The sequence below is a fragment of the Dryobates pubescens genome, chromosome 11 (assembly GCF_014839835.1).
Source record: "Dryobates pubescens isolate bDryPub1 chromosome 11, bDryPub1.pri, whole genome shotgun sequence".
Classification (NCBI taxonomy): Eukaryota; Metazoa; Chordata; class Aves; order Piciformes; family Picidae; genus Dryobates; species Dryobates pubescens.
In genome coordinates this window covers 4980245-5004838 of record NC_071622.1, presented here as the reverse complement: position 1 = coordinate 5004838, position 24594 = coordinate 4980245, and positions in this window count along the sequence as shown.

The window sequence follows — 24594 nt, the reverse complement described above, 5'->3', positions numbered from 1 at the left end:
AAGCTGTATTTACAAGCAAGACTACAATCTGCAATGGAATGCAATGAATATGTACAAAGTACAGCATTTACAATATTGTACAGATATTTACAATTAGCAAACAACACAAAAATCCCCCTGGTCAGAGACCAAGGAAGCCATTCCACTGCCTCCCTCTACTCCCCTGTCCCAAGAGAGAAGAAGGGCAGAGAAAAAGCAATGGGTTAGACTTAACTAAACAACACAGCCAAGCCAAGGTCAGCAGAAGCAGATTAATCACTCCCAGGTGAAGCAAGCAGAGAGACATCAGAAAAGAGAAAGAATTCATAGAATCATAGAATCAACATGGTTGGAAAAGGCCTCAAAGATCATCATGTCCAACCTGTCACCTGAGACCTCACGCCTGCTAGACCATGGCACCAAGTGCCACATCCAATCCCCTCTTGAACACCTCCAGGGATGGTGACTTCACCAGGTACAGCCCGTTTTATGGCAGATATTCCTCCAATGAATTTGTTCAGAATAATATTTAGTTTTCCTTTTCACACCCAATGGTGGTTTGTTTATATTTTTCTACTTTTCTGCTCAAAATCTGTAACTCATTTTAAAGGCATAGTTAGGCACCACACTGAAAATTCTCTGGAGGCAGAGAGGGAATGCACAGAACATGGGCAGGCAGCTCATGGGCAAACCTAACTTTGGGTGAACTCTTTGCAGACTTTACAGTTTCTCTGGCTTTTCCCTCCCCTCCACACTCCCACACGTTGCACTGTCAGTTGAAGGAAGGCCAAAAATATACTTTAATAAAGACTCCCAGCTTTCCCAACCACTTCCCTTGAACTTTAGATTTCTCTGAAGGGAAGAGGCTTCTGCTATCTCTGATGGTTGGAACCTGATCCTGTCATCATTAGCTTTCTCAGAGGCTCTTCATTTGTTGAATGTTGGTCTGTAATAAGAGGCAGGAAGGATAGTCATTTTTATAGCCACTACCTGCCAACAGATTTCAATTCTTTATCCCTTCAAAATCCCACATCTGTCCATGACTCCAGGCACTAGTGGAAAAGGCTCCGCATTAGTTATTTTTATTATCAACATAAAAATCTTTCCATTTATTTATTTATTAAGAAAAAAAGTAAAATAAAAGCAGCTATCTACAAAACTCAGTCCCTTTTTGTCCTTAGGCAGACATTTCAAGCTGTCTGCCAACTTTTCTTCATAAAAAGGAAAAAAAAGGAGGTAAAGTCTTATTACACACAACACAACAAAATATGACCAGCTACATTTACCCAGCCAAGACATGCACCGTCCATTTATCAGGCAAGAATTCTGTGACTGAAAGTGTAAACATCTGATAAAGATGAAGGCCTTGTTTCTGAAACCTGGCCACATGTGGGTCTTGACCACTGAGCCCCAAAACCTGCCCCATCCCTGCAGGCAACTGAGTCAACACTACACAACAGAGCAGGGACAAACACTGAGCTCATTCTGATTCACCTCCAGACAGATAGACAGCAGAGACCTCCTAGTTCAGAGTAAGGAGGGCTTCCCTGCATGACTATTCTGCTTTAGAATTAGGATAGAACAGAATAGAATAGAACAGAACAGAATAGAACAGAACAACCCAGGTTGAAAAAGACTTTGGAGATCAAGTCCAACCTATCACCAAACACCATCTAATCAACTAAACTAAGTGCCTCATCCAGTCTCTTCCTAAATACCTCCAGTGGTAGTGACTCCACCACCTCCCTGGGCAGCACATTCCAATGACCAAAAACTCTTTCTGTGAAGAACTTCTTCCTAACATCCAGCCTAAACCTCCCCTGGTGCAGCTTGAGACTGTGTCCTCTTGTTCTGGTGCTGGCTGCCTGGGAGAAGAGACCAACCCCCACCTGGCTACAATGTCCCTTCAGGGAGGTGGAGAGAGCAAGAAGGTCTCCCCTGAGCCTCCTTTTCTCCAGGATAAGCAACCCCAGCTCCCTCAGCCTCTCCTCATAGGGCTGTGCTCCAAACCCTCCTCAGCTTTGTTGCCCTTCTCTGGACACGTTCCAGCAACTCAGCATCTTTCCTAAACTGAGGGGCCCAGAACTGGACACAGGACTCAAGGTGTGGCCTCACGAGTGCTGAGTACAGGGGGAGAATGACTTCCCTGCTCCTGCTGGCCACACCATTCCTGATCCAGGCCAGGATTTCATTTGCCTTCTTGCCCACCTGGGCACACTGCTGTCTCATGTTCAGCCTACTATCAACCAGTACCCCCAGGTCCCTTTCTGCCAGCCACTCTGACCCCAGCCTCAGACTCAAGTGTGTGTCTCTGTGTGATGCTGTGCCAAATAGCTCCTTCAGCAGAGAAGGGTGAAGCTTGCACTCTGTGGTTGTCACTGGGGAGACACTACCACACCATCAAACACTGCCCCCTCAGAGCTACCAGCCAGACCTCTTTGAAATAAGACACTTTCAGGATGGATCTGTGCTTTTGATTCATAACTCTGTGGTACTGTGAAGACTAAAAATACATCCCAAACCACTTCAGCTCCTTGCACAAATTGCTTCTTGGACTCTAATGTGAGGACACAGTAGGTGACAAGACTCGTACCTTCTGCCCAGAATCTTGTAGCCTATTTTAGAGCGAGTGTAGTCTCTGAAAAGCAGGAAGGATTTGGAGCACCAGCCAGAATATGTCAGAGATGCTGCCTGCACACTTTCTAGGCTAGTGACTGGCATGTTAAACCCAAACAACACATCTTAGACTGACACAAGATGAAACACATTAGGCAGATGGCATGTTTTCACTGCACAAGCCAGAACCAGAGTATTTCCTCCTAACAATCTCCTGTCCTTGTTCTTGCAGCAAAATTAGTTTTGAAGTAAAAAGAAAGCGAGAAATACATAACATGATGAGAGCAAAGATTACTGTGTGGAAAAGATATCAAGAGAGGGGTTTTGTTCTTTCAGTTCCATGGGTTTTATTTATATATATACATTTTGTTTGTATAAACAAACACCCTCCTTTGTCAGACCTGAAAAGTCAAAATTTACATTTAAATGGAGGCATCCCCCCCCCATCCCTCCAATGCAGAGTACAAAAGACTAAAAGCTCTCAATTTTCCTAAATGGAAGGACAACAGGTGAGGTTTGCATTCTGGGCTCTATTCATTTAGTGAACAATGTTCAACTCAGCAATGAGCAAAGCCCAGCTGATCGAGGGGAAAAGAGCACTGGCTATTAGGTCTGTCAGGGATTTGCTCAACAGCTGAGACCAGGAGAAGCTGTGATCTCATTGTGCCCTGTTCCCATGAAGGAAATTATGCCAAATACAGCTCCCTGAGGGCAACACCTATGTTTCCAGATATACAGGGGTTCACTACCCAACTGAAAATCACCACCATTTTACAGATTTCAGTGCTATAATAGCTCTGGTTTCATTGCTGGAACTACTGCAGATGTTTAGAACGTGAGGTGGTCTGCTGGTAAAGGGAAATGAGAAGACTTAAAAGAAGCCCATAATTACACTGTATTAAAGTCTTTGTAAAAGTATGGAAGTGGAAGCAAATACTGTGATGACCCTTAAAGCTTGCCTCAATTATCTCCTTTATTCCCCCTGTTACTTTCTTCCTGGAAAGGAAAATGAGCACTGATCTGACTGGGGACTCTATCAAACAAGTACACTTGCAAGCAACACGCTCAGAGAATGTCACCCTAGTCCATGGAAAGGCATAGAAATGCTTTTAACCACTTTGCCTCACTGGAGCACACCAGGAGTAACAGATGAGGCACCATAATTGCTCCTTCAGTCCTGGGCTGGACTGTCTCTCTCGCTGGCTTTTTCTGACATAGAGCTGATCCACACTATTAAATGGACACAGTCAAAAAGTAACCTCATCTTTTTCAAAACAAGGGTTAACCCCAGATCCAGCCAGCACTTTGTAGAGTTTTATGTTGACTATTTTTAACTGTCTTTCATGTGTTATATTGAGGAAAACCCATACCAAAAAAGTCCCCAGCCCCCTCTCCCCAGCAAAATAGTCTGGCTGCATTTTAAAAGCAAAGGAAATAGTAATAAATATTTGGAAAAGGAACATACACAAAATCTAAATGCCTGGGAGGTAAAAACAATATCACTATGTACCCAGCACCAAGAAATTACTGACTCACTCTTTTTAAAGTTGTGAACAGACAGTGCTTTGTTTCTAGTCTCCTAGGAGCAGACGCTACCCAATCACTACATTACTGCCAGAAAGTATATTCTAGCATTCACCTATCATCACATTGATCCCTCTGTCTTTTGTGAGTTCTGCCTTTTTTTCCCCACCCAAACATCAACAACTGTTTCTACAACAAACAGTGCTGGTTTTTCTAGTCCTTCCCCATTTAAACACATCACTTGCATTTATTAATGCCCCCCACTGCCAACCTTTTCATTCAGAAGGTGTCACAGCCCCATTGGCTCTGACCCATTTTCTTCACATGAATATTTCTAGCAACAAGGACAGCCTCAGAAACTTCATCCTCCCCACTTCTCCCACAGGAGGGTCACCATTCATTGCCAGGAGCATGTGGTGTCATAAGCTGGCATGGTTTGCTGGGAGTCAGTGTCACAATTTAGGAAATCAATTCAGCTTGGCCAAAAAAATAATCCAAAAACCCAAACCACCCCCAAATATTTTGAGGTTTGTCATTTTTCCAGCCCAATCAGCTGCCTGAGATGTTCATACATTGTCCCCCCAACCACAGACTCAATTGTATGATTCACACAGAATTACCGTGTGCAGGGATGGGGATGGAGGAAAGGAAAAAGAAAAGAGAATTGTAATATCTTAAAGAATTCTGAATTTAAGAGTTATCCTGAGATAAAAAGGGTTTTAACTGAGCCAGCAGGACAGCCATAACAGCATATGAAGAGCCTGTATCTCAGCTTACTCCTCAACCAGGAGCATTTGTTTGCATCTGGAGCACTGAGACTTCAGTATTGTCCATTTGGTAGAATTCAAGAAGGGTCTGAGGAGTCTGCTCGAGAAATAGATGATCATTGCCTCCCTTCTCAAACTCACACCTCCACAGCTGTGTCCATCCTTGTGGGCCAGCTTTGCTCTGTGATACTTTCTATAGGACTCTACCACTCCTCCAGTCACAGGTCTAGCATGTGAAGCCAAGGTGGTGGTTTCTTCCCATGCTCCATTGGGAGAACACCTAGGCATACGAGCAGAGACTCCAAGGGAACCATCAGCCTGGGCAAAGCACAGCCTGCACAGAGGTTTTGTTTGTAACACCTGCAGTGCCGTGGTTTTATTTGTTTCCATCCTTCAAAACACAGCTTTTCATTTCCATCCAGTTTCCTGCAATCTTCAAAAGCAAACAAGGTCTGTTGACACGATGTGGCAGGTTTCCCAGAACCACTGTCCCTTCAATTTTATGGATGAGCTCAAGGCTACCAGATATGCTGCCTTTCAAGATGTGCCAGTAATTAAAGACTACCTGGTCCTTTACTGCACAAGTGAGGGGAAACACCAAGATAATGTTGAGAAAAGTATGCCATTACTACAGCTGCTGCAACAAATGCTTTAACACACTGTGAGGAAATAGATGCTGTTCACAGGCACATATCTCAGCAAAAAAAGCAGGAGGTTTTTACTTCAGGTAACTATTAAAATCAAGATTCTGACTTCCAAAGTGATATCAGTTTGGTTTACCCTTCAGCTTTCTCAAAAATCCACCAAGAAAGTATCACAAGGCCCTGTGAAACATTCCTGTTTGTTACCATCTCTTACCATGTCATGTTCCAACAATACTACACACAGGCTGGTTTATTTGCACACATTTCTTGTGGCACTCATGTCCATAGTGTCCAAATCTGACATCTGTTAATTCCACACAAGTGAACTCAGCTGGACAAGAGGATATAAAGTAATATAAAATGTCAGCTTTCCTGCTATACAGATTAAGCCAGCCATGTAATCAGGCACTCTTTATGATGGGCATATCACGGGTAAGCAGTGATGACAGAGTTTATCAGATACCAAAATCCACTAATACATATGCCTGATTCTGTCTCTGTAAGAGTTTTTCAATCAGTGGTCCCAAACTTAGGCACATGGTTATCACAGCTGGTGGAATCATGAAACCTTCTAGGTTACCCTCAAGCTCCAACAAGGTTTAACATGCCCATGAATCAAACTTGAATCTTACCCAAGGGAATAACTATGCAATAGATTAAAGCAGGCAGCGCAAAATGGTGCAAACAAATAAGCATGGGGACAGAGAAAGGCCAATGGAAACTTCACAATAAAGCTAAGGTACTGCCCCCTCCTTCTGCTTGTCCAAACACGAGGCAGCTGGACTCAGCAGGCTGCCATGGTCCTCCAAGTGATAGCAACCAATCCCCAAGGGCCAGGCATCAACCTAAAGTGAACTACATTTGGTGCTGAACATGTGACTTCTCTGGAACAGCTTCTCTGTTGGCACTCCACCACCCTGGCCTAAAGAAACATCTTCTGAGATGGCTAGATGGCCACTGGGCTCTGCAGTAGAGATCCCCACTATATACTCAGCTACTCTGCTTCCAGATACTAGCAGCAATGTCACTATGTTAATTCAATTCTAATCTATTGTATTCTATTCTAGTCTATTCCTGAGTTACTCAAGACAGCTCTCTTGATCTTGAACTAGGTATTTCCACATTTTTGTTTGTTCCAACAAATCATATCAGTCTATTCTTTCCAACAGCCAAGTTGTGGGGAGAGAGATGTTTTTGGAAACATTTTCCAAAGAAATACAATCTTGGCACACAAGTGCAGTCAAGTGCCTCACAGCAACTGGCCCATCTAAAGGATACACAGTCCTTAGCAAGGTCCCAATCTTTTAGTGCAGTGCTCCCTGTCATTATATCCACAAATTTCCCTATATAGAATAGAATCACAGAATCAGTCAGGGTTGGAAGGGACCACAAGGATCATCTAGTTCCAACCCCCCTGCCATGGGCCGGGACACCCCACACTAGATCAGGCTGGCCAGAGCCTCATCCAGCCTGGTCTTAAACACCTCCAGGGACAGGGCCTCAACCACCTCCCCGGACAACCATTTCCAGGGCTTCACCACTCTCACGGTGAAGAACTTCTTCACGTCCAGTCTGAATCTCCCTACCTCCAGCTTCATTCCATTCCCCCTAGTCCTATCACTACCTGATATCCTAAGTAGGAGAGATGATCTTTATATAACTCTTCCTCCTCCCCTTCCCCAGAATAAACCTACAAACCAACAATCCACAGCGTCATGTAGAGTCATTTGACGGGACTATAATCATAAACTGCAGATAGGAGGTGGAGACAGAAAGCTCAGTGGCAGCAAGGAGATGCAGAGTATAAGCATAAGCACCATCCAAAACTGAGTAGTCTTCTGTGCTAGCACACTGAATGTCTACTCAAGAACACCTTGGCTAAAACTGGACTGGGCTGCTTACCTAATTGAAAGAACAATACCTATCATCATACCATGCTGGGGGCAGTTCTGGTGGTGGTTTGTTTATAGCTTGTGAGGGGTTTACTCTTTTCTTTTTTAATGCTTTTAATTTCCTGAGAGTTCTTTGGGTTGGGTTGGTTTGGTTGTGGTTCGTTGTTTTGTTTTGTGGGGAGGGAGTTGTTTTTTAAAGGTTTCCAGGTTTCTGTAAATGTCAGAGTTGTGTATGAGGCTATGACATTTTGCTCTCTCTAATAGCAGGAAACTCACATACACACTTATTCAGGTGTTTATCTTGTGCATACAAACACTGAACTGAAGCATCATGAGAAGAAGAAAGTGGCTTATTTTCTTCCATAAGTTTTCTGGGACTCGGTTATATTGTTGGTTTCCTCTTTTCTCTCCCACTTCTATTTCATCTTACGGCTCTGCTTCTTGGAAGACTGGGAAGCTGCTGTGTGATTTTTATCTCCATGATTAAAGTGTTACACTTTATTGAGCTCTTTGCATCAGCACCAAAATCTGCAATGCAGGATTTTACATAACACTTCATTTTCTCCTCGCACCATTACTGTTATTAACCTGGTGGCAATAAACAGAAAATACAGCTCGGCTCATGATGTACTCCTGAGGGTTTGTGCGTGTGTGTGTGTGTGTGCATAACAGAAAAGGAAAAAGAAGAAAAAGAATGGAAATGAAAGAGTCTCCACCCTGCGAGAGATTAGGAATGGCTTCATAAACTCGCATTTTCCTCAAAGAGCAGTCATAGCCTTTTAGAGTTAAAAAGAGAATTACTGTGCTACAGCTTCTGCGTGTAAAGTTTCTTCTAAATCATGAGATCAGAAAAGAAAGACTTCAAAATTTTCCAACTCATTATTATTCTTCATTAGATTTCCCAGATGGGAGATTTGATTGATACCCTACTCTGGGATGTTGCACCTTTCTTTGTTTAAATACTTGTTTAAATGACACAGTTTAGAGAGCATGAGATTTGCCAACAGGATACCAATAAGGGGCTGAAAGACAGCCAAAGAGCTGCATGGGCGTGCTGACAGAGATGACCTTCACACTCCATCAATGGATGGGAACAGCATTTTCACAGGCATGAGATCCCTGAGTACCCAGGAAAACAGTGGAGTTAAACATCCAAATATCTGTAGGAATCTGGGTTACTAATAGAGATTCTCTTTTTTTGCTGAAGTGAGAGACATCTGCAGGGTTTTGAGCAGAGGCATCTAGATCCAAAACCAGGACTATAAGTCACAGTATCACAGTATCACTAAGGTTGGAAGAGACCTCAAAGATCATCGGGTCCAACCTGTCACCACAGACTTCATGACTAGACCAATGCACCAAGTGCCACGTCCAATCTCCTCTTGAACACCTCCAGGGATGGCAACTCCACCACCTCCCTGGGCAGCACATTCCAACGACGAATTACTCTCTCGGTGAAGAACTTTCTCCTCACCTCCAGCCTCAACTTCCCCTGGGGCAGCTTAAGACTCTGTCCTCTTGTTCTGGTGCTGGTTGCCTGGGAGAAGAGACCAACCCTCTCCTGGCTACAGCCACCTTTTAGGTAGTTGTAGAGAGCAATGAGGTCACCCCTGAGCCTCCTCTTTTCCAGGCTAAACAATCCCAGCTCCCTCAGCATCTCCTCATAGGGCTTGTGCTCAAGGCCTCTCACCAGCCTCATTGCCCTTCTCTGGACACGTTCCAGCAACTCAGCATCTTTCCTAAACTGGGGGGCCCAGAACTGGACACAGTACTCAAGGTGCGGCCATGCAGAAAGAGAGAGAACATCCATGGAACGGTGGTCACCAAAACTTGACTAAATTTAACAGTAATAAGAGAGAGAGAGAGAGAGAGAGAAAATGCCAGTATGGGAAATTACCTAACTTGGCATATCACAGAGAGAGCATTTGGATGCAAACTCAATGTTAAGCACCTGGTATGAGCTAGATGTCCAAAAAAAAAAAAGACAGGATTCACAGCCCTGCTCTGCTTGACTTTGCTTTAGATGGTATAAGCATTCCTTTTGTACTCCTGAATTGTTGGGTGTGAGGAGCTGGGAGATATCCTAAAAAGCTGTTTTTACCCTGTCCTCAGCTGCTTTGTATTGCTCTCCATATACTGCACTATGCTGCCACATCCACCCAAGGCATCTCCTTGCAGGACTGGTTAGAAGAGTCAGCAAAGATTGTGCTGAGTGCTATTGTTATAACTTTTACCCAACAGATTGCTTACCTTGAAACATTCTGGTTATTTTTGAAGGATTGTTTTGGTTTTTAACCCAAGAGAAAGCTTTTAGAAAGCTCTCCAAGCTTCTGCCCCCTACTTATGTGGGTTCCTGCTCTTTACACTTGCTATTTATTTTGCACTTGCTCTTTACTCATAACTGCTGCAGTTTGAAATATAGCAGAACATTTTTCAGTTCGTCAGTGTGTTGTTTGCTGTCAAGGAGACGAAATGTTACTCCTTTTCTCTGGAGAAGCTTAGGACATGATGGATGAAATGCCACAAATAATTAGACTTTTCTTATGAATTACATTTTTTTAAGCTTCTGTTTTCATGTCAACAGGTATGTTACAGATAGGCTGCATGAAAGGACCTGGGGAAATTTTACTTCTCTGGGAACAGCAGTAATATAATATCTGATAAGCCAGGGCATGGCTCTGACTGAGACAACCTTCCACTATGAAAATTTGAGGCTATGGAGATCTGAGTTGAGAGGCAGATTCAGAGAGGTCCAGTTCCTGAACAGCATAGAATCATAGAATCAATAAGGTTGGAAAAGACCTCAAAGATCATCAAAGTCCAACCTGTCACCCAAGACTTCATGACTACTAAACCATGGCACCAAGTGCCACATCAAATCCCCTTCTGAACACCTCCAAGGACAGTGACTCAACCACCTCCCTGGGCAGCCCATTCCAATGGCTAACAACTCTCTCTGTGAGGAACTTCCTCCTCACCTTGAGCCTAAACTTCCCCTGGCACAGTTTGAGACTGTGTCCTTTTGTTCTTGTGCTGGGTGCCTGGGAGAGGAGACCAACCCCCAGTCTGCACTCAAACTGTAATTCTCCATCAGTCCATTGAAATGGACTGCCTTCATCCAAACCCAGGTGACAGGCATGATGCCACAGAAGCCAGTGGATGCTTTAGTCTTGCAGAAGGGTGAGATGTTTTTTTCCCCGAAAAAACCAATGTAAATCAAAGTTTGTTGCCTTAATCTCATCTATCAATCTCTAACCCAGCACTGTTGATTTAAAGGTTTTCTATGAAGTAAGACACTACTTTTGTTCAAGTTCTCTGTACATCTCCCATGGACATAGTTAGGAATTTAAAGTTTCCTTCATGCAATCTGACCTAAAGTCCACCCAATGCTGTCTTTTCTTCTGACTGTGATCAACTGTGTCACTGTTGAGCCCTAGATAATATAACATCTAGCGATAATCTGAATAACTCTGAGGCCTGGAGGAAATAGAAAACACAGATCACTTTCACACTTTGAGCAGAGATGTACTGAGGATAAGCAGACACTCAGATTCCATAAAATTATCTGTGAGATAGACATGAACAAGCCCTCTAACTCTGAGCTCTCTGACTTGTCTGAGAGCTGATCTGCATTTCATGAATCAGGCTTAGATCTGTGAACGTCTCCAGTTTTTGGCCAAATACCTGAGCATGCTGAGGAAAATAGAGGAAAATAACCAAACCAAACCAAACAATTATAGGCATTCACATGCTACATTATTGTTATATGAGGTTCTAAAGCTCTTATCATTTTAATCTCTAAGTTTATATACTGCCAGTTGTTATAGCAGGTAGGCAGTAAATGCTGGATCAAACACAACATTGCAGCTGAATTACTGCTTTGAAATCTTGTATCACATGCAATGACTTTAAATTGCTTGCTTTGCTAGAAAGGCTGGAATAATGTGAAGGCATGACACTCTAAATCACACTAATCAATGATGTAAGTCTTAACTGACAGAATGTATCAATAATCAGAAATGCTCCAGGGGAACAAATCATGGGAATTGTACACCTTAGACCTCCTTCCCATAATAAACTTATTGTCATTTATTGTGGAATCATCAAGAAAATGCAAATATTAGTCATGATGCAGCAAACCTATTTACCATTTGACATGGAATTATTACTCTCCCAGGGAAAAAAAAAAAAGTTTCTTACATCTGTTTGCTAAGTGATCTCAGCTAATTAGAAATACATATACATGTGTGGAGGGGAAGGGGAGACATGAGGCTCCAGTGTTCCTAACCAGAACGCAGCTTGTGTGAGACTCCTGATATTTCAGAAGCATATTATAGATGCTGATAGTATCAAGGCCTGGGAAAATACTTTTCAAATACCAGGAAAAAGAGATTAAAAAACCAAAACAACCTCAAAACTATTTCTCCTTGTTCAGAGATTAGGGCTGTGATCATCATCTCATCTCTAAGGATCACAAAACAACAAAAGAAAATTGCTTCCCAATGGCTACCATCAAAGAAGGGAGAGGCTGAGTAGCTTCTTGACTGTGTCTCTTCTTTCCATCAATACCTAATGAGATTCTCTGTCAAGGTGGAACCTTCCACACATCCTCTACATCAAGGGGGATCTGAGGGATATTTTATTGCCTTAGACTGTCGTGCTGCCTAGTATGGCAGCTAGTTCTGAAAGTCCCCATGTCTCCTGGAAGTCACCTATTGCTCTGAGGAGCTTGGAAGTTGACGAAAAACACCATCTATCACTTATTTCACTGCTTCACAACAGCTGTGTGCACATTTATCAAAGAGAAGAGTTAAGTGGTTGCATTCTTCTCTTCCTTAGTCAAGCCCATCATAACTTACATTGTATAATAGCTGTGCATCCTTCCCCTTCCTTCACACTCCAGATAAAGCAAGCTCAGAACACTGTCAAATTTCCTGCACTGAAATCAGAGGTGGTCCCATGATAGATTCCCAATAAATTAATCTACTTTTTCCTCATGCTACAGCCATCACCTCTGTGTTCCTAATGGAACCAGTCTCAATAAGCATCACAGATAACTGTGGCTGCTGTTCAATATGCCTGTGCTCCCTATGGCACTTCTAATCTTTAGCAGGTCTTAAAACACTTCACCAATTAACTTAAAGTTATTGGTGTCACATTGCAGCTTGGCAAACTGAAGCCCCGAGGTGAAATATCTTGCCCAAGGTCATGTGAGACGCTAGAAAAAGTCAACCAATGCCTGTGATTTCTGCCCATTATGCTGCTGCTCTTATTTGTTTTGAGGCAGTAGGCAGAGGCTCCAGGTACAGGAATCTCTTTTATGTTAGACCCCATTTTCAAGTAGATCAAAAGTGGAGGCTTGCAGCTGCAAAAAAATGACATGGAGATGTGAGGGTACTGATTTCTGTCTCTTCTGCCTCTGTATAGGTACTTAATTTAGGGGACATGGGTAGCCTTCATCCTTGAGTCTAGCTTCTACCACTAATCACTGCGAGCATAGGAGGAAGCTGGTTTTCAGAGAACCTGTCACACATCCTTGCTATTTATTGCACTTTTACATTGTGAACCTTGCTTCCTTCATTTTGGGGTAAAGCTATAAAGAAGTATTTCTATACAGACACATAATTTTGTCTCTCTTGGACTCAGGAAAGAGCCTGGAGGTAGGGATGTAGTGTCAGCTACCTAGGAGCCTGACTCCCAGTGCTTTGGTATTTTGTGGATTCCTGTTGTTGGTTCCCAAGCCACTGTCCTCATTTATCACAGACTGAAGTCTGTTGTTTCCTAATACTCCTCCTACAATGTTAGGTTCAGGAAGGCTCTGCCTCCACTGTTCCAAGCCAGAAGAAATGGAAGGGGCAGGAAGCTTTCCTATCATAAAATGATATGTGCATTGACTTCTCAGTTCTGGCACGGGCTTCGCATTTGACCTTCAACAAGTCATTCAGTTCCTCTCAGCCCTCGCTCTTTAACAGGGACTGCACAATGCCAGGCAGTCTAATCTTCATAAATCACCAACTCCTTGCAGAAGACACTGTCTCATAGCATATAGTACTGCAAATTCAGGGGGATGATGATCAGGAGCTCCCAGAAACTGCTGTACTACAAATATCCTGTGATTAAGTAGACCTAAACAAAACTTCCTTTCATTTTGCTTCAGGATGAAAGCAGGAGAGTTGTTGTAAAGGGAACATTGAGATAACCTGTTATTTGAAAAGGTGCTGTTGACTTAAGAAACCACCCTTACTTTGTATTTAATGTTTTGTACCTCAGGTTAAATCGGTGCAGGAAACGTTCCTATTCCCATATCTCAACAGTAACGATGCAAAAGGTCATACAATGCATCATCAATAAAATACTGTCTCTTGAAAATCAGTTTTGTCCCACAGTTTTCATACAGTCAAATTATTTTTTAAATACAAGTGTCATTCTTTAACCCTGCCAGGGAGTTATAGGAACAATGTTCAGTTTCCATTTAAAATTCAAAGTGTAAAAGGGTAGGGGGGGAAAACAAAACCAGCAAAAAAAAAAATCACTAACACAAATGTCAGTCGAGCCTGGCAAAAAAAGAACACAGAGATTAAATGTTACCTTTTATAGTTTGCAAGCCAGACAGAAGATCACTGAGCTAAAGCTCGACAATAAAATCCACCACATGTATGTGGACAAGCCAGCTAGTCGAGCTCTCTCCAGGCTGAAAAAAATACCACAATCACCAAAGGCAGAAACGGCCAACAAAACATTAGGCCACCTGAAAGAATAAATAACACTTCAAAAATCCTTCTGCTTCAACACCACTTAATAAGCTGTTCCTGGTACCAAGGAAGAAGTCAGAGGGTTGCTGGGGTTTTTTTCCTGTTAACATGGGATTTGTGCTCTGAGAATTTCTCTTTGATGTTACTTGAACATAGGCTACTCTAACTGCACATCAAAATATACTGGCTTGGAGTTTAATTTTGGAACACTTAACATTACATTTCCCCAAGAAATGGCTGCTCCTCTCCTGAATTTGACGGCCCATTGAGCTCTCAGGGAAGAGAGGGTTTTACAGGGCTGTGTCTCTGTACATACTTTACAGTCCTTATAAAACCTCCTGGCCAGCCAGAGCACTCTGATTGCCTGGGGAACATTTGGTAGGGGTAGGTTAATCTATGTGACCTCCATAGTTCATCTGAAACTGCTGCACAACTTTCTAAACAGCCATCTTTATTTCCTCCTTATCCGCTCTTCAGTTTCCGAGTGATTCCCAGGCACACACTTTCTCAAGGAGAGCTGGAAACAACTACAGAGGTGAACACAAACACATTTCTTCCTGCACAAACAGGCACAGTAAAGACTCAGGCCTGCCCACAAGCACACAGTTGTTTGTGCACCGGTCCACGTGCGAGCCCACACGTACGTGCAAACATAATTGCACTCCAGCAGAAGTATTTCCAGCTGCTGGGAGGGGAGTGTTATTAGCAGGGAGCTGTCCTTTCCAGTCATGAAAATAATTTGTTTACTCTCTGAGAGAAAAGGACAAGCAGATACAATTCCTTCTAGGCTACAGGCCTCTTTTTCCTATGTGCTAACGTATTCGATTTTTAAGCTGATGATGTGTTATGTATCAAAATTATTCTGACTTAGAGCAAAGGGATAGCTCTACGCCGCTTGGAAGCATTTCCTTCCCCAGCCTCCGAAGCAGCATTATTCAGAACTGCTGCCTAAGCCATGAAGCATTTTGTAGCTCTACCCAGCCTTCTTCCCATCACTTAACACCTCCTCTCCTCTTCCCCCCCTCACCCCATCAGCACTGTCCCCCCAGCACAAATTGCCACACATCTGTACAAAGGACAGGCGGAAGAATAAGGTGACAGTTCTTTAAGGAAAGAATAAAAATGCAAATTAACAAACACCAAATTTGCTGTAAACATTAAATACTTCAGACATGAAACCTTCTGTGCTACAAGAGTGCTTTCAGCATTATCTATTCACAGCAGTTCCTCTGCTCCTGAGGGTCATAAACACTGAGAGATGGAGCCAGCAAAAAAGCTCTAGTTGAAATTCAGCTCACAGCAAAAGCAATTTCCGAGTGTGCAAAGTGCTGTCAGCAGGCCTGATGTTTGTGTATGAAATATAGACAATATGACTGGCCCATCGGCAGTCACTGTCAGCCTGATGGATGATGCCTGAAAAGAAGTAAAGCGGCTGCCGTTAGGGCCCAGTCTATCAGACGCTTGATGGAGATTCGGGGGCTTAATAGAGGTAAAAGTTTCTTCTAATCGGACAAAATTTCCAGCGGTGATCACAAAGAAAATAAAAGGGACAGCAGTGTGATGTGAGGGCACAAGCAAGGCTTTCCCATCTCAGCCACAACATAAAACAGAAGAGGAGAGCAATGCGCTCTCAATAACAAGGAAAATTTGTGTCTTTGTCCTTGGACACCGAGTGTCCCAGAACAGACAGGGCAGTTCTACGGCTCACTGTGGGGTGCAAGCATCTTTAGAGGTACCCCAGAGCCCTCACAAAACAATAAAACCACCACCTTTGTAATTGCTTTGGTGCAGCCTGCCTGTTGCTGTAAAAGGGATGTGGCTGGACACGGCAGGCAGATGCTCGTATCAGTGCAGAAAAGCTTAAGAAACAACCCGTTTGAATGTCCTCTCTACTTTTTACTATCTGAAAGCCAGAGTCCTGATGTCTTCCTCTCTTTCCCCCCTTACACAAAGCTGCCATGTGGATAAAACGTGCAATGTATGTGGTCCCCCTGCAGTGAAAATGCAGAGGGCGAAACTCCACACTGTACTTCATGCTATGGGTCCCTTAGCTCGTGATGCCAATCAAAGACCCTCAGGCTGAAGCATTAGAGTCCGTGTAACAAAGGCACAGCATGGGTCAGAGAGCACATGTAGTTGTTCAAGCACTGATACGTGTGGCAAGAAGCCATGAAAATCAAAAGGCTCTGATGAAATAATAATGACCATCTCAGAGAAGTTGTGGTTTGCAATTAGAAACGAGCTTGTGTTTCAAAGCTCAGGTTCCAGCCTGTACCCAAATTGTATGTATTTCAAAACCAGATTATCCCACAGCCTTGATCCATCCCCATTTGCAAAGGCAAAGAAGGGCTGCCAGCTAGCTACATTTGCCTCCCTTCAGGTACGTGAGAAGGCAAGCTCGTGGTAAGGGGCAAGGGAGAATTATTGCAGGGTCTCGGTCCAAAGCAGGACTGTCAAGAGTAAGACATTTCAACAAACGTTTCAATCTCTTAAGCAAACCCACAATATGAATTAAGGAGAACTGTAGAACAGGGAATTAAAAGTATGCACAAATCAGAAACCTCCTCAGGTCTAGCAGTCTGCCTAATACTTGGGAAGAAGCAAGACATTTCAGAAAGAAAATATAGCCTAAAAAGCCTCTGCCCCAGGTTGTTACACTTCTCACCCCATTGTTACAAGCTCCTCCTTGACTGAAAAGCAGAGCTGAAGAGTGGCTGCTGGGGCATCCGAGGAATTTAAAAGTGGTCATTTCTTTGCAGGAGTTTTTAAAAAAGATCATACTCTATCGTGAGAAACAAAAAGCATTTCAATACTTTAAATGGTTATGTCACAGGGCAGTACTCAGAAGGATGAAAGTAGGTTTGGTTAGTTCCTACGCAACATACAGCCTGTGGCTTTCTAGTGGTTCTGCCTCTTCATGCAAGCGCTCTAAAAACTGAGTATTTCTTCCCTGAATAACCTCTCCCCAAAGAGAAACAGCCAGGAAGCCATCTGCCCTGCTCTCAGGCGGGACCTGGACTTTACACACTAAGCCCTTTGGTGTTTCTATGACACTCAGCAGGGTTTTTCTTCTGGGGCTCGGTTTATTCTGCCCCACACTCAGCTGCAAACTCTGCATCCCAAAGCTCCACTCCGGGATTTGTCACAAAGGCTGGCAATTTCCTACTTCCCAAATGTACACAAGAGCACGCAGAACTCAGCTTGAGCCTCTGGTAGCAAAGCAACTCCTGACATTAATATCCTTTAGCCCAGACTCCAGAAGAGCTGCTAACAGTGAGCTTTTAAAAAAGATTGCTGCGTCTTTAACAGGTTTTAAACCACGCTCCTTTACCCTATTACCAGCACCTGATGAAAACGACTACCCTATTGAACTCACCAGCGGGCCATTAGAAGTGTGTCAGATTATATTAACTAGGCAATTAAAAAAATACACCCAACCAGCAACAACAAGGAGCAGGCGACTGGGCACACAAGGAGAGCCTGTCTGTCGTTTTGCAAATCCCCAAATTAGTTTTGAAAGGCCACTTTCAGCCTGGAGTTAAGGCCAGATTTACCCTCTGCATGTCTGCAATTGGCTGAATCTCTGCAGTGACCTGATGAAACTGATTGTTTATGATAAGTGACTGACGCTGGACCGCTGCCCAAAAGGCCAAGGCATGAAAGCTGCTGTGACCCTAAATGAGAAGATTTTCTTCGCTCAGCTCGCACAAACTTCTAAAGAACATTATGACTTTTGGTTTCGTGGAGGAGATCAAATAAACAAACAGATGTGCAGATATTAATAACAAAAGGTGTCGTGTAGGGGAAGCAGTCAACCACAAACAAGCCATTTATTTTAAGACTTAAGTGTGGCAGAAATTCCCAATCAGAAGAAGAGAGAATGATTTTTAAGCGCGGTGTGGGAGGCATTTTGGGGAGCTGGGGGTAATTTAAAGCAAAATATGCCTTTTTGATGAGACTGCCAAGCCCGAGATGCCTCTGGATGAAAAATAAAACAACCAAAAATAAAAGTTAATTTACATACAGACAGAGCTGTCAGGCGAGTCATCAGAAGAGAGAGGGATAACAAGTCTTTGGGTAACAGCTCCCTTGTTAGGAAGACTGCAGCAAGAAGCAGGATCAAGGGAAAAGGGAACTCGCTGTACAGATGTTTTAAAGGAACAGTTAGCATTTTCTGTGGGCTGGGGAGGCTGAGCATTGTGCCTGCCTGCTGATTGCAAGTACAGGAACCATGTGAATAGAATCATAGGATGGTAGGGGTCGGAAGGGACCTCTGGACATCATCTAGTGCAAACCCCACTCTGCCAAACATGTTGCACAGGAACACATACAGGTATGTTTTGAAAGTCTCCAGAAAAGGAGATTCCACAAGCCCTCTGGGCATCCAGTCCCAGTGCACCATCACCCTCAGAGTAAAGAGATTTCTCCTTAAGTTCAAGTGAAACCTCATGTTTTAGTGTGCACTCATTGCACGTTATCCTATCACTGGCCATCACCAAAAAAAGCCCAGCCCTGCAGTGAAGGATATCTGCATAGCTGAGGAAATATGTGTCATATTTCTGTAGAACAAGATGAAGGTATGAACAAGGAGGATTTGGTCTGGATTTCAACCTCAACTTTATCCAGCTTTGTGCTGTTGGGGAACTAGGAAAGATGATATTTTTGATGTTGAGGCAGGCTCTTCCTCTGCAGGATAGTCAGAAGTGATGTAAGGAGACAATCAGGAAACAGTCACAGACCCTATCCAAGTCACCTGAAGCACTAGAACACATGCACACACTCTCCCCAAGCCCATGATAAGAAAAATAAATGAAAAGCCTTATTTCCCATATAAGCCACAGAGAGAACATTTTGGAGCCTCATCAACATGGTAGCTGCTCCTTGTCCCCCATTACGTGCTTGCAATACCACCAGCAGAACTAGGAGTGCTGATATTCAACACAAGGAAGAAGATGTACTCCAACTCCAGTCAGAGGCATGTTTAGGGTTGTGCAACCAGGCTGTCCTTACTTTGAATATTAGTGGTCCTTATCCTACTCCCACTTCTTCCATCTCTGTAGATGCAGCTAGCCCCAACTCTAAGTGTGGGTCCAAGAGGTGGGATTTTTCTGCTGGGATATTGCCTATTCCCAGGATGGTGAGAGCAGAGAGCAGATTTGCTGGCCAAATCCAACTGCAGGGCATCAACTGAACTGGACTCAGAAGAGATTTGTGCATCTATCAAACCTGCTACTAACTTCATCTTTCCCTACCAGCAAGTTCTTTCCTGAGACCAGAGAGCCATCTTCCTTTTCCATTCCTTTAACCAAAGATCCTTCAAAAATTGTGACTGTCCTGTGAAGGCTTGATGAGAAAGACATTAATTTCAACTGAATGCCCCACTCGGGCATCTACCACTCAGGATCTGTGGCATGAGAAAGGGGGCAGCTTGTTTTGCTGGGTTTAAACGTTCTTCAGTGTCTGAAAAGGAGGTGTGGAATATTCCCATGACAATGTGGGAAAACTGAGTTTTCAAGAAACTGCATACAGTGACCTGCTCAGCTGCTGGCTGTAGCAATCCCATGCTTTTCAGGGAACTCAGCAGCATACTGCTCACATTGCAAAGCCAATCGTTTCTCTCCATCAGTTCCTTATTCTGACTCACTGCGTTGGTGGCTCACCAGCTAGTGGTGTGCTCAACAGCATGCCAGTGCCTCTGCCTTACCCACGTGGGAAGCCTAGCAGAAAACAAGATAATCATCAGATTTTTACTGGAACCAACCTGAATTTGACGCAATGGTTGGACTTGATGATCTTAAAGATCTTTTCCAGCTAAAATAATTCTATGGTTCTATGAATTCTGCCTCTGATGGAGGGAGTAGGTGCAAGCTCATGCTCTCCAAAGAGTGGAGCTGTCTGAAGTGTTAATGCCTGAGTCTTTCCAGCTCAAAAGGGACAACAGTGAGTATCATTTGTCAGGAAAAAGAAAATGTTAAAAATCTGTCTAGAAGGAAGTACGTTGCACAAAAATGTATTTTCCTGTCCTTATGCCCCACCAAAAGCAATCTTTAAACTGTGTTTAAGCTAAATGTTACCCAGAGAATTCATTTTATTCAAAACTAATGCATGTCACAAAGAACAAAAAACCTAGGCCTAGGACTCTCCTAATCTTGCTCTAATATGGCCATTTACTGTGGGTACGAAGCATCCTACAGGCTGCACAGAATTGTCCCTTTGTGATTGCTGTGTATTTGAGTAAATGCAGCTTCAATGTGATAGAAGATTTCTTCATAACAGTAAAGAAAATAACTGTTAGAACAGATCAAAGTGGGTTTTTTAACACACAATAGGGTAGGAAACAACTTGGCTGGCTGTGGGGGTGGACTGGCTAATCTAACAGATTGTTCCTGTCTCTGTCTTCCAAGTTGCTACAGAAATGACAGATCTGCCAGAAAGCCAGTACAGGTGACTCACAATTATCTGCATTTCACAAGCGTTCCCCCTGATTGTGATGATGTGATTGAAGATGAGATGCAGTCTGGCTTCAGAAAGCAATGTTTACCCACAACTCACACTGACATTATCTTCCAGAAAGTACACGGAACTCAGTGCATTTGGGTCTTACACACAGCAAACCACCAGCAAATTTCTCAACAATATATCCATTCACTGTTTCTGTTGAAACATTAAGCCAGGGTGAAAGTATTCACACATAATTTCAATGAGGTGAGACAGAAAAATCTCTAAAATCTAAGCTAGTTCACTTAGTCAATTTAATAAATACATTCAGGATAACAATACTAATAAACACTAACAATGTTCTGCTATGACATATCATAGTAACATAGTATCAGTCAGGGTTGAAAGGGACTACAAGAATCATCTAGTTCCAACCCCCCTGCCATGGGCAGGGACACCCCACACTAGATCAGGCTGGCCAGAGCCTCATCCAGCCTGCTCTTAAACACCTCCAGGGACAGAGCCTCAACCACCTCCCTGGATATGGTGCTGTATTTTCGTTTGGGCTGGTGCTTTCAGCTAGCACCACCATTTTCTCACCTTTAAGCCCATCCTTAGAATTTGTAAACTTCCCCTTTATTTGGGTTGCCTTTTTCTCATGCTTTCTCACATGTCAGAAAGGATGCTTTAAAGCAAAGGGGGGGGGAAAAAAGAAAACTTGAAAGAAAACCAGTTTCAACTCGTCTGAACAAAACACAAAGAATATAAAGGGAGAGAGCCATAGTTTTCAGTTACTACTACACATCTTCAAATATTTCCTCTCCTGTATTTTTCATACTTCAAGACATGTTCAAATTCTAGAAAGCAAATTACTGAAGTAACTCAGTCCTCAGCAAACAGAAAAGCCCAGCTGGGAGAGGCTTCCTGGCTTCAACAGCCTACAAATACCTAAGACTTGCCTCTGACTGATTCACAGGGACAGATAGCTGATCGGGATTTTCTTTCCTTCCTAGAAGACAGCACCACTTTCTCCTGCACAAAGCCTGCTAAACATCTGTTTGGAGACTCTGGCTTCATTTCTTCTTTTCAAAGTTCTTTCTCATTTCTGAAAAGTTAGGTTTGCTCTTCAAATACATTCAAGGAAAATCATTGTCTCTTGTTCACTGAAATGCGAAGGGTGGGAAACGATCCATTTTCCCCCTTGGCCTTTGCATAAATGCTTTTATTTGAGTTATTTTCAAACAGCCAGCAAGCAGTGAGTAACACAACACAAATCTTCCCTTACATCTCAGTATGACCCTCCCAGGACACTGGATTTGGATTATAAGGTCATCAGTGCGGCCATGGACAACATTATCATTCCAGTCCAACAAGCAAGTTAGTATGAACTGGGAAAGAGGGGAACAGAAAGATGTTGAACACTTCCCTGTTAGTGCCATCATGTCACAGTGGAAAGAGATGCTCCATCCCTCTTCAACTCTCTTCCATTTATCAAGGTTGCATATCCCCCCCCCCACTAGAAATCATTCTCATTTTTTTCTTACTCTGTATCATGATACAAGAAAACAGCAGCACCAACAGTAAACAAAATGTGTCTGTGTTTCAGGAATCTGCCTTCCATTTAAGCTCTCAAAAGAGAAAATATCAGCTGTCGATAGATGCATCAACATAACTGTTCGCAGTGCATAACCAGCACTTTACTGAACTCTGCAAAAGAATAGGTGTTGCTGTTTGGATGTGGTAATGCTTGATGGATCTAGCCACGTGGTATTTAAAATGCAGCTGATGTGATGCTGCTTCTGTAGTCTACCCATGAACTGTAGCTTTTACATCCACACATTAAGTGGGTTCCTTGGAAAGGTGGAATTCCCAAATCAAAGAGACTGCTAAGGTTCAATAATATGGCTGCGCGATGAATGCAACTGCAAAAGCCAGAGCCATGTGTGCTGGATAAATAAAGCATCTCAGCAATAACTTAAGTGGGATTCTCATTCCTTCCTATGTCACAACCCTTACCTAAGTTTTCCAAAGCAGTGAAGCCCATACTTACAAACATGTCAATATAAAGAGTTAGAGTCAATACAATTTCTTCTGAACAAGCATCCAAATGCTTGAGTATTTGTTTAGATTCCAGCTGAACTTCAAACCCTGCCAGGCTTAAGCCCATTAACAATTGTGACTCCAATTCAATGTTACCCAGCAACTGTTCTCGACAGCCACCAGTGCTTAGCAAGCCTGTAGTCCTTTATGTCTTGGAGTAGTGCATCATTTAATTTGTCCATATAGCTCAACTGCTTGCTTTGATATATAACTGAAAATGATGAAAAGGATCGCTCAGGACTGTTACTCAGGAAGGCACCTACCAACACATTTCCAAGCACTACAGGCAAATTAAGGGGAGGATGTGGTGGGAATTATGGGTGAACAGCAGTAAATATTAAAATTAAATAGAGGAAAATAAACGTCGCCGCAACAGCGAGAAGAAAATGCAGTCCCGGGCTTTGAAATCCGACTGGTTTAAAACATGCTTCAACTGAGCAACACTGAAAGAAAGCCTAAACATGCTCAGTAAGAAAGCTACTGAATGGCAGCATTTATTGATTCCTACTTTGTGAGTTACAAAATAAAACATTACCAAGGGAGGAACCGAGCATTTGCTTGTTTTTACCCTTGATAATCATAAAACAACGTGCCCGGACCTAATAAACCTTTTCACTAAGGAAAGCCTTTCTCCTCTCCACGTGTTTTCCCCCTATGTATACTTTCTATTCTTCACTCTTTTCTATCAATAACTTCCAGCACTTGGAATTTATGTGCAGTATTTAATAAGAGCTGGTGTGAATGTCGAAAGCATCTTGGTAAGATGTTACGTGTCAAGAAGCGATCATGTTGCAGTGTGATGGATTAATATGAAGAAACAGCTTGAAGGCAAGGTATTCATCTTTTCCTTTTTTTTTTTTCTCCACCTTTTTTTTATTTTTTTTATTTAATGACAACACTAATACATTTGTTTCAGTTCTGAAATTAATTTCCTAATAGTAAGAAAGGTCAAAATGAATGAGAAGCATATGAGCCTTTTTGTCATCTTTAACAAATTGCCCCAAACAAGCCTGTCAGATCAAAAGGGATAACATTTTGTGTAATAAATGTTAGTACTGAGCAACTGGTCAGAGTTAATTCATTTCAGGAACTGCTGTATGCAAAAGGTAGAAGCTCTCTCGTTTGGTTTTTACAAAACTATTTCTTCTATCATGTTTTCAATATAGGGTTTTTAGGCAACGGGCTTTCTAAGTGTCTTCTGTGAATGGTGCCTGTTAGATGGAACAAACCAAAGATGGTGTCTCCAAGCAGTGCTCAGATGTCAATCTTCTTCAACTGCTGGACAAGTCACAGGCTCACAGGAAGTCAGGGGTTGGAAGGGACCCAAAGAGATCATCCAGTCCAACCCCCCTTCCAGAGCAGGACCATATAATCTATCTCAGAATAGAATAGAATGGAATAAACTGGGTTGGAAGAGACCTTCAAGATCATCACGTCCAACCCATCAACCAATCCAACCCATCTAATCAACTAACCCATGGCACCAAGCACCCCATCAAGTCTCCTCCTGAAAACCACCAATGACAGCGACTCCACCACCTCCCCAGGCAGCCCATTCCAATGGGCAATCACTCTCTCTGCATAGAACTTCTTCCTCACATCCAACCAGAGGAGCACATCCAACAGAGAAGCACATCTGTCTCAAATGACTATTAAAAATACATCTTCCAATTTAAACAACACTCTCAAATTTGGGCTGAGATTCAGGAAACACAAAAGCTTCTGTATAGCAAGTTCTGTCCTGAATTTCAGCTTTGAAGTGCTGGTATTTTTTGAAGCAATTTGAAACATAAGTGGTAAATTAATCAGAAGGAAAGAGAGTGGTTCTGCAGTCCTTACTGGTTTTCAGATATCTGCTTCTTAGTGGGATCATGGTGGGGGT